We start from the raw sequence: 10,875 nt of genomic DNA on the forward strand, positions 1-10,875 counted from the left end.
TACTCCTCTAAGGGAAAGTACTAATGCAGTGATGGGTTGGTGAGGCCAACTGAAAAAAAAAAAAAAAAAAAGTGGAGAGGAGACCAGAAAGAAGGAAGGTGAAAGCAAAGAATAAGAAAAAGTGGTGTTGGGGGCTGTTTTGTCCCAACTCCTGTGACTGGCCGCAAGAAAGAAAGGCAGGAGACAGAAAGGTTGAGCAAGCAGAGTTTATTGCTCCCGGAAAGCAGCTGAGACAGAGCCCCTAGGGTAGGGTCCACAGCTATTGCTAGTCCTATAGGGGGGAAGAGTCTCTTATATAGATTCTAAACTCAGATTCCAAAGGGGTGACTCATCGCTGTGTCCTTGAGGTGAGGCCCAGTTCACTGTCACCTTCAGCTAGTCCCATCCAGGATCTCAAGGTCAGTTTACTATCACTTTATCAAGCTTGGATGCAAGGCTCAATTCTTTACCGGCCCAGTTCAGTTCTTCTCAGTAAATCTTTGGTCAGTCCCAACAAGTGCGAAAGATGGGCCTATGTAGGCAGAGAGATGGGAGACTGAGTGGCGCAGAACAAGGGGCAGAAGTGCGAAGTTGAGACAGAATGCACAGGTATTCTGTGTGAGTTTAGATTGGAAAGAAAAAGTAAAAGAGGAGAAAGATTTTTAGAAAGGGCCAAGAAATCTCTATAGTCTCTAGAGATTTGCAAAAGTTTCATTTCCTGTAATCAAGAGCATGTTGGTTAAGATATGTGTGCAAAAAATTATCAGAGATTGGGACAAAAATAGCTGAAAGAAAGAAGAAACAGTAACTGGAGCTCACAAAAGACAAACTAAAGCCTGTTCTGCTAACTAAACTGAAAGAATTTACAATTCACGAGGCACTGGGAATAATGTTCAGCAGGGTCTTGCCTGAATAGTGGGAAATAACTACATTAAAATGTTGCTCCGGTCCACCTAACAAATCAGAGCCAGAGGGATCAAATTGTTTTCAAGTAGTTAGAATGAACTGCAGAAAAAAAGATTAAAAAGGATTTATTTGGACACAAAAGTAGCTCTCATCCAACAAAGTAAAATATACAGTATTTTGTCGTCAAGAATTATGGCATATAAGAAATTTGAAAATGATACCCAATAAAGAGAAAAATCAATAAAAAGTCCAGAAATTGCAGAGCTTACTATTAGTTATTATAGATGATGTAGTCATTGAAATGGTAAGATTTTTATGAACAGTTTTACCTCACAAATTTGACAAGGTAGAAGGAATGGACCATTTTCTGAAACATGAAAACTCAACCAAGCTGAAATATATCATTTGCATGATCCTATAGCTGTGTAAAAATTTGATTGTAAATTAAAGATTTTTCTAAAGGAAAAGATAGTTTTGAGAATTTTATTAACATTTAAAGAATTAACATAAATTTTACAGTCTCTTCCTCAAAATAGGAGTGATTACTTCCCAAATTATTTGATTGGGATATTATCATCAAAATTACTATACCAAGAGAGTACAATGAAAAACAATGATGGATCAATGACTCTCATGGACTGTTTCTTTTTCTGGTTTTGTTAAATGTTTTGAGTGGAGTAGTACTGTAAGACATATATTATTTGTTGATTTCCAGAGAAATTAGTCACATTGACTTCACTGATTAGTCACATTGACACTGTCAAATGTGTCAAGCTTGACATACATGAAGGGGATAAGTGAAGTATCATGAGAGCAACATGCTTCCTGAAGAGCTTCTACAATTTGGATTAGGGTCTTACTCACGTGAGAAGCTAATCACTGTTCACACTGAGTGGATTTACACTTTATGGGCGATACACAGTATTTTTATTTGAAAACAAAAATAATTCTGTTTGTATATTCCCACCCCAACTTACTGTGTTTGACATGGGACTCAAGAGTCCATATGCAGAACAGTAAGTGTAGAGGGGCTTTACCACAAATGCAGCCTGCTACAATAACAGTCTTGTTATTATTTATAATCAGGCAGAAAATAAAAAAGATCAAAGAAGCAAGCAGCCAAAAGGGGAACACAAGTGTGTGGGGCATTCATAAATAACAGCTGGCCCCAGCTAAGGTTGGGAGATCAAGGGAGTCAAGCGAAGCCTCAGTGTTTCTGCTACTCTAAGCGTAACACCTGTTGCTGTTTCTTCCCTTGCTGTCTTCAGCATGTATTTATCTTCACACCAGAACTTTTGCTCTGAGAGTTTCCTTATCTCAAACTCCCCGTTTCTGAACACTGTGAGGCACAGAATAGTCAAAGCATAGAATAATCAAGGCAAAGAAACAGAATAAGTAAGGCACACAATAATCTAAGCTCCTCACAGTCATTCACAATTCATTGGAGAAATGTCTTTTTAGCACTTGTGCCCTTTTTTTTTTTGACTGGGTTGTTTTCTTTTCTTTTTTTTTTTTGGTAGAGTTGTGTAAATTTGTTATAGATCTTTGATACCAGTTGTATGGTGTGTAAGTATTTTCTCTTATTCTCTTCATTTTGATTACTGTCTCTTCTGCTGTACAGAAGTTTGTTAGTTTGATGTAGTCCCAGCTGTTCATCTTCTCCTTTGTTTTCCTTGCTTCTAGAAGTAAATTCTCAAAGATGTTTTGGAAGTTTATGCCATGGAGTGTTTTGGCTATGTATATTTTATAGTTAGATCTTAAAATCAATTCTTCTACCCATTTTTAGTTTTTTTTTGTGAACAGTGTAAGATAGTAATTTAGTATCTGTTTTGTTTTGCATGTGGCAGGCCAATTTCCCCAGCTCCATTTATTGAAGAAGATGTCTTCATTCCAGTGTATATTCTTGGCTCTTTTGTTGTAGATTAGTTGATCATATATGCATGGTTTTGTTAAGGGGAAGGATTTCCTAAAGGAACTCTGCAGAGTCTTATGGACTCCACGCCCTACTCCAGCTTTCTGGACCCTACACACTATTCCAGTGTTGGAAACTACAACTCCCAGCAGTACCAAGGGAGAGAACTGCGAGGACCTAAGGGCGGAGCTAGCAGGAATGGATTCTGGGACATTTGGGGGATAAATAGGGCATGATTGCATCTCGCTCTCTCGCTCCTGACCGTGTGACTCTGTGTGTTCAGTCAGCCTAGCTATAAGGTATTCCACTAACATTGTATCCCGCTCTCTTTCCTTGGGTTGTTTCCTATTCCTTTCCCCTTTTGTAAATAAACCCGTTATTGACCCTTTTGTGTGTAACTGCAGTATAACTGAATTGTGAGCGCACAGGTGAGGCCCCACAGACAGGCGGCCCAGCCCACTCTGGGCTACCCTGTAACAGTTTTATTTCTGGATTTTCAATTCAGTGTCATTGGTCTGTGTGTCTGTTTTGTTCCAGGACCAGGTGTTTTATTATTATTTCTTTGAAGTAGAATTTGGATCCTGGGCATATAATACTTCCCATTTGTGCCCCTTGTAGTTTGGAGAGTTTGGATACTCAAGATTGTTTTTGTGATTTCATATGAATTTTAGTAATATTTCGTCTAGTTCTTTGAAATGCCATTGAGATATTTATTGAAACTGCTTTAAATCTGTAAATTGCTTTTGGTAATATGGCCATTTGGATGTTAATTCTGATCCTTGAGCAGGATGTCCTATTTCTTTGTGTCTTCTGTTTCTTTTGATGTGGTTTCCTTTGTATAGGTCTTAGGTCTTTATTTGCAGATATTTAATTTTTTGGCTACAGTTATAAACGGTCTGGATCTCTTCTTTCCTCTTTACTCTGTTTGCATGTAAGAAGGCTACTGATTTTTGTATATTTTGTTACCTGCTACTTTGTCAAGATGGTTTATTGTTTTAATTAGTTTTTCCATGGATTTTTAAGGGTTCTCTTTATATGTTATCATATCATATACAAAAAATGATAAGTTTACTTCTTTGTCCCAATTTTGATTTTGTCTTTCTCTTTCTTAATTAATCTAGACAGGGCTTCCAGTATTTAAGTGAATAGCAATAGTGAGAGTGTACTCCTTGTCTTGTTCTATATTTTAATAGGAAGGCTTTCTTTTCATATATGGCCTTTCTTATGTTAAAATATGTCCCTTTTCTCTGAGTTTTCAATGGATCTTTACCATAACTTGATGTTGAACTTTATCAAATGCTTTCTCATTAGCTATTGATATAATCATATGTTTAAAATTTTTTTTTGTTGATGTTGTGAATGTTGTTTTGTTGATGTTGGCTGTTGAAGCATCCTTGTGTCCCTGGAATAAATCCCACTTGGTTATGGTGTATAATCCTTTTGATGCACTGTTGATTTCAGATTGCTAACATTTTTTTTGAGGATTTTAGTATCCATTAGGGAGATTGGTCTGTAGTTTTCTTCTTTGGTGTTGTCTTTGGTTTTCATATAAGTGTTATAATGGTCGAATAAAATGCTTTTTGGAGTAGTCTTCCTCATTTTCTGGAAACAGTTTTCTTAGGGTAGGCATTAGTTAATCTTTGAATGTTTGGTAGGACTTGCTTGTGAAACCTATTTAGTCCTGGGCTTTTGTTTTTTGGAATGGTTTTGATTGCTATTTCAATGTTGCTGCTTGTAGTTGGTTTAAGTTTTATATTTTTTCTTTATTCAGGTTTGAATGATTGCATAATCCTAAGAATTTGTCCACCTTACATAGATAGTTGAACTTGCTTGCAAATAATGTTCGTAGTAATTGAGCTTTGGATTTCTGTTTTAATCTCTCCTCTGTGATTTATGACCAGCTTTTTAAAAAATATCTCTTCCTTTATTACACTAGTTATAGATTTGTGTATTTTATTTATTTATTAAAAGACCAGCTTTTAGTTTCCCATTCTTTAAAGAAATAGAACTTATATTACTGAAATTCATATAGAATTACAAAACCCCCCAAATAACCAAAACTTTTTGACTAAAAGGAAAAAATTGTGGTATCACTCTTTCAACTTTATACTATAAAGCCATAATAATTATATAGTATAATAATTATACTATAAAGCCATGATACTTGAACAAAAATAGACACTCAGACCAATGGAATGGAATGATGGAATACAAGCTCAGAAATAAAATCAGACATATTGGATAACTAGTAAGATAAAGGAGTGAACATATATGCCAGAATAAAGAGCACTTCATCAATAAATGTTGTTGGGAAAATAGGGCCTTCACATACAAAATAATGAAACTAGACCACTACCTCACACTATTCACTAAATTAACTCAAAATGGATAAAAGACTTGGATGTAAGACCTGAAACCATAAAATATACAGAAAAAAGCATAGGCAAAACATTTCATGATATAAGCTTCAGAAATATCTTTGACAATTCACTTCTAGAAGCAAAGAAAACAAAGGATACTGTAATAATTGGGGCTACTAGCAGAGCTTCTATATGGCAAGAGACCAGCTAAAATAAAAGAATAGTCTATTTAATGGGAGAAAATACTCGCTCACTTTACATCTGAAAGGGACTGACATTGAATATCTGCAAAGTGTCTATACCACTGAGCAAAAATAAAACAACATGACATAAAAAAGTGGACAGAAGTGCTTGATAGGCACTTCTCCAAAGAAGACAGATAGCTTACAGCCATGTGAAAAATGTACAACATCATTCATTGTCAGGAGCCGTAAATTAAAACCACACTGACATACTACTTCATAATAGACGTGAGACTAGCTCATTATAAAAATTCCAGAAACAGGGCCCTCCCTGGTGGCACAGCAGGTTAAAGTACAGCACTGAGAAGCTAAAGCCTCTTCAGCATGAGTTTGATCCCCGCCCCGGAGGTGACCCACATGGTCCACCCACTGCTCCCCTCAGCAGTGTACTTCTTTGATCTGTCTGTTCTGCTCCTCACTCTGTCTCTGGTGAATCCTCTCACCGCCCCTGCACCTCTGGCCTGTATGCCAGCTCTGTATGCATAAATAAATAAATCTTTAAAAAAAAATTCCAGAAACAACAATGTTGTTGAGGTTATCTACTCTTTTGAGGGGAATGTATGTTGGTCCTGCCCCTATGGAAAGAAGTATGGAAGCTCTTCAAGAGATAAAATAGATCTGTCATATGACACAGCAATTCCACTGCTAGATACTTACCCCCAAAATACAAAAACATTAATTTGGATAGGAACATGTATCCCCATATTTACATAGCACCACAGCTATGATAGCCATGATCTGGAAATAACCAAAATATCTCAGGATGTATGAGGGGGATCAAAAAGATATGGTATATATACACAACTGATTACTAATTAGTGATCAAAAATCACAAACCTGCCATTTTTGGCAACATGGATGGAACATGGAGGGATTATCCCATGTGAAACAAAACAATAGGAGAAAGGTAAATACTGGATGGTTTCCCTTTCATGTGGAATAAGGAGAAACAAAACAAATGCCTGCATGAAAGATAAGTATCAAATAAACAACCTGACTTTACACATCATGAACTACTGAAAGGTGAAACAAAATAAACCCTGATATCAGAAGGAAAAATATATTAGAAAAATGATAGCAAAAATATGTGAACTAGAGAACAGAAAGACAATAGATCAGAAAAATTAGGAGTTGTTTCTTGGTAAACACTTTTGAAAAAGTTTTAAACAAAACAGACAATTCTTTAGATATCCAAGAAAAAAGGTATCAAATGCTATTATAAATGAAAGGTGAGTCATCACAAAATACAATGGGTCACAAGAAACTTCCTTTCAACTCTTGTTTCACAACAAATTGGTAACAAAAAAGGATGAATTCCTAGAAACATACAACCTACTAAGAATGCTGAAATAGAAAATCTGAACAGAGAAACACTAGTATGTGGATTGAAGAAGTAATCAAAGCCTTCTGTAAAAAAAAAAAAAAAAAAGCCAAGGGTTAGATACCTTCATGGATTAATTCTACTAAACATTTAAAGAATTGACACCAACTATTCCCAAAGTCCTACAGAAACATAGAAAAGGAGGAAACACATATAAACTAACTTTCCAGCCAGAATTACTGTAAAATTGAAATCAGAGAAAAATACTATAAGAACAGAAGACTATAGTAAATATCCCTGATGAAGACAGTTACAAAAATTCTCAACAAAATATTAGCAAACCATTCATATATTTCTGTGCATTTGGATTGCTTCCATAGCGTACCTATTGTAAATTGTGCTGCAAATTGCACTGCAATAAATATAGGCGTTCAGGTGTCCTTCTGAATTAATGTTTTTTGTGTCCTTTGGGTAGATACTTAGGAGTGGAATTGTTGGATCATATGGAAGCTCCATTTTTAGTAGGAACCTCCACAGAAGTTTCCATATCAAAATCTTCAAAGTAAATATATTCATTTATGTAATGCATTTCTATTTTACATCACTGTTCATTTTGTGCAATGTATACCTACTTTCAGGTGTAGTCTTCATAAAATCCCCACCATCAGTTCTCCTGTGAACCATCACCATAGTTTGTTGTGTTCTCCCCTCCCCTGTTTTGATACCTCTGCCTCTCCCTCCCTTGCAGAATGTCTCTGGTAATAATTTTATTATTACTACTGTTATTATTTTTCCTTCACCTCTTATTTGGTTCTCCTATATGCCTTCTATAAGTAACCACTGGATATTTTACCTTTTCCATCTGGCTTATTTTGCTGAGCACAAGCCCTTCTATCTCCATCTATGTTGCTGTGAATGGCATTTTTGATTTCTGAACAGTATTCTATTGTGTATATATACCACAGCTTCTTGATCCATTTTGGGGCATTTGGATTGTTTCCATATCTTATCTATTGTAAATAATGCTGCAGTAAACATAGGGGTGCAGGTATGCTTTTTGATTAGTATTTTGGTTTCTTTTGGGTAGATTCCTAGGAGTGGAATTGCTGGGTTATATGGTAGATCCATTTATGGGAGTTGGAGGAAACCACACAGAGCTTTCTATAGTGGTCTGGCAGTTTGCACACCTACCAGCAATGTAGAAGAGTTTCTTTTTCTACACATCCTCACTAACATTTGTTGTTGCCTATTTTTTTAATATGTGCTATTTCTGGTGAAGGCCACCTTACCCGTGTTGTATGATAAGGTCCTGATGTGGGGGAAAAAGTCTTGAAAAGTCAGGATATTTTACAGCTGGTTCCTGCTGGATTCTTTTCATTTGTTTATGGCTGTTTCCAAGAAGTATGGTTTGTTTTTGGCCATTCCCAAGAAGCATAGCAATTGTCCAAATATACATTCAATATAAAATCAATAATTAATTGATTGGATTGATTGGTTCAATAACAATAACACTGTACACACAGTGGCACAGTACATTGTAAAATAATCAATATTCCTCTGCTTGAGAGGGCTGGCACAAATCTAGGTCCCACAATAAGGAGAGACAAATCACGTTCCAAGAATTCTGGGAACCAAAGGTTGTAATAATTTCCTGCCCAACCCCCCCCAAAAGATCTATAGTTTTAAGTAACATAGTTTCATTTTAAGTAATAGAGTTAAAAATAATAATATGTTTTCCTACTCTTTCCTTTAACTTTCACCCTGATCTCTTTTCACTTAGAAAGGTTTTTTAGATAAGATTAATAGGATAATAAACAGTGACCATAAAGAAAGAAAATTTTCCCTAATTCTTAGGTTAGATATAGAGACTAGGTTGACAAAACAGTTACAGAAATAGTGATTAATAGAAGCTCCTTTTGTAGATCAAAAAAAAAAAAAAAAAGGACTGCTCCTTAGGGGCAGGGAAATGTCAGTGCACTCGGTGTTGGTGTTTTTCTCACCTTAACATTAGATCCTGTACCTTTAAGATGTATGTTCTGGCCCTCCCTTGTGGTGCAGTGGGTTAAAGCACAGCACTAAGAATCTAAGAATCTGAAACCACTTCCGCATGAGTTCGATTCCCGCCTGCCCCGAGGTGACCACATGGTGCGGCAGACTTCTCCTGATCCGCCCGCTGCTCCCCTCAGCAGTGTACTTCGTAGATCTGCCTGTTCTGCTCCCCACTCTGTCTCTGGTGAAGGCTCTCGCTGCCCCTGAGCCTCTGGCCTGTACCCCAGTTCTGTATGCACAAATAAATAAATCTTTAAAAAAAAAGTATGTTCATTGAGATATTAATAAAATGATAAGTTGTAATAGCTAACTGGTCACTATAGAAATATTATGTACATTGTTAACTGATCACCACAGGAATATTTTATTTGATAACTGATTACTATAGGAATATTTAGTTTGATGACTGATCACCATAGGAATATTTTATTAATGATTAGTCATTATAGGAACATCTTGTGTATCAATTGTGCTTTTTATGAATGAATGATGAATATGACAGTCTGAATCAGAGATCAAAAAGTCCCAAACTGTCTTTAACAAAAATGTGATGATTGCTATCTTTCTGCTATATGCAACACACTGATGTAATTCCACCGCTTGCTTGTAATGTATAAATGAAGACCTGCTGGGACAATCGACAGAAGATGCTTTCACCCTAAATAGACATCTGTGTCTCCTCATTTTTCTACCTCATCTTTTCTCCTTTTCTCTCTCTCTCTTTCCTTTGCCGACACCATCCTTTCCTGCTGGAGACCCTCACTACCTCAGCTGAAGCTGGTCTTCAGCATATTTTCACTGGTATAAGGTAGTATCTTCTTGCTGTTTTGATTTGCATTTCCCTGATTACAAGTGATGTTGAACAGTTTTTCATATGCGGTATATTTACAACATGAACTATTATTCAACAACCAAGAAGAATAAGCTCATCCCCTTTACAGCAACATGGTTGGAATTAGAGGGGACTATGTTCAGTGAAATAAGCCAGAAAGAACAAAAATATATTGAATGGTCTCACTTATAGGAGGAAGTAGTGGAACCAAATAAGGGATCAGGGGAAAAAAGGAGATGACTATATTAAAGTAAGGATCAATATCATCAGACAACTCTGAGACATCCTATGAGGGAAAAAGAGGGAGAGGGATCAAGACAGAGTGGGAGGAGCACAAGGGACTTTGGTGATGGCGCATGGGTGGAATGGTGGTGCGAATTTCACAGGGAAGTCATACATTGCACAAAAATGAAGGATGATGTAATAAATGTATTTAAAAAAAGAAAAAAAGAAGCTCTCCTACATTGCTGGGGGGAGTGCAAACTGGTACAACCACTATGGAAAACTGTATGTTGATTCCTCAGATTACTAAAAATGGACTATCATATCACCCAGCAATTCCACTCCTAAGGGTCTACCCAAAAGACACAAAAACATTAATTCAGAGGACACATGAACCCCTTATGTTTACTGCAGCACCATTTACAATAGGAAAAACCTGGAAACATCCTAAATGTTCAAAATTAGATGATTATATCAAGAAGGTGTGGTATATATACACAATGGGATACTACTCAGCATTTGCAGCAACAGTGAAGTAAGTCAGAAGGAAAAAAGAAAAATATTGAGTGGTTTCACTTATAGGAGGAATATAAGAAAACCAAATAAGAACAGAGGAAAATTGTATTGTTATTATAATACAAAACACAACACAATACAACACAACAAAAACAAACAATGATAAAACAGAGATATCCTATAGGGAAGGGGGAAGGAGAGGGATTGGAAGGAGAAGACTGTGGTGATGATATGTAGGCGATGGGGAGGGAGGATTTAAACATTGTTTTAAAATGGACAATAAAGTAAATAGATATATAAGTTAATAAATTAAAAAACAAAGAAACAAAACAAAAAAATATTTAAAAAATCAGCAAATCAACTTTAAGAGCATGTTTTAACAACATACACCAGGTGGAATATAGGTGACTTGGTGGTGGGTGCACCATGTGGTAATATCTCATGAGGGTATCCTAATATTACTTCAATTAAAAAAGTAAAGAACAGGGCCCTCCCTGGTAGCACAGCAGGTTAAAGCATAGCACTAAGATGCTAAA

This window comes from Condylura cristata, unplaced genomic scaffold (assembly GCF_000260355.1).
Source record: "Condylura cristata isolate star-nosed mole 26May11 unplaced genomic scaffold, ConCri1.0 scaffold00021, whole genome shotgun sequence".
Lineage (NCBI taxonomy): Eukaryota > Metazoa > Chordata > Mammalia > Eulipotyphla > Talpidae > Condylura > Condylura cristata.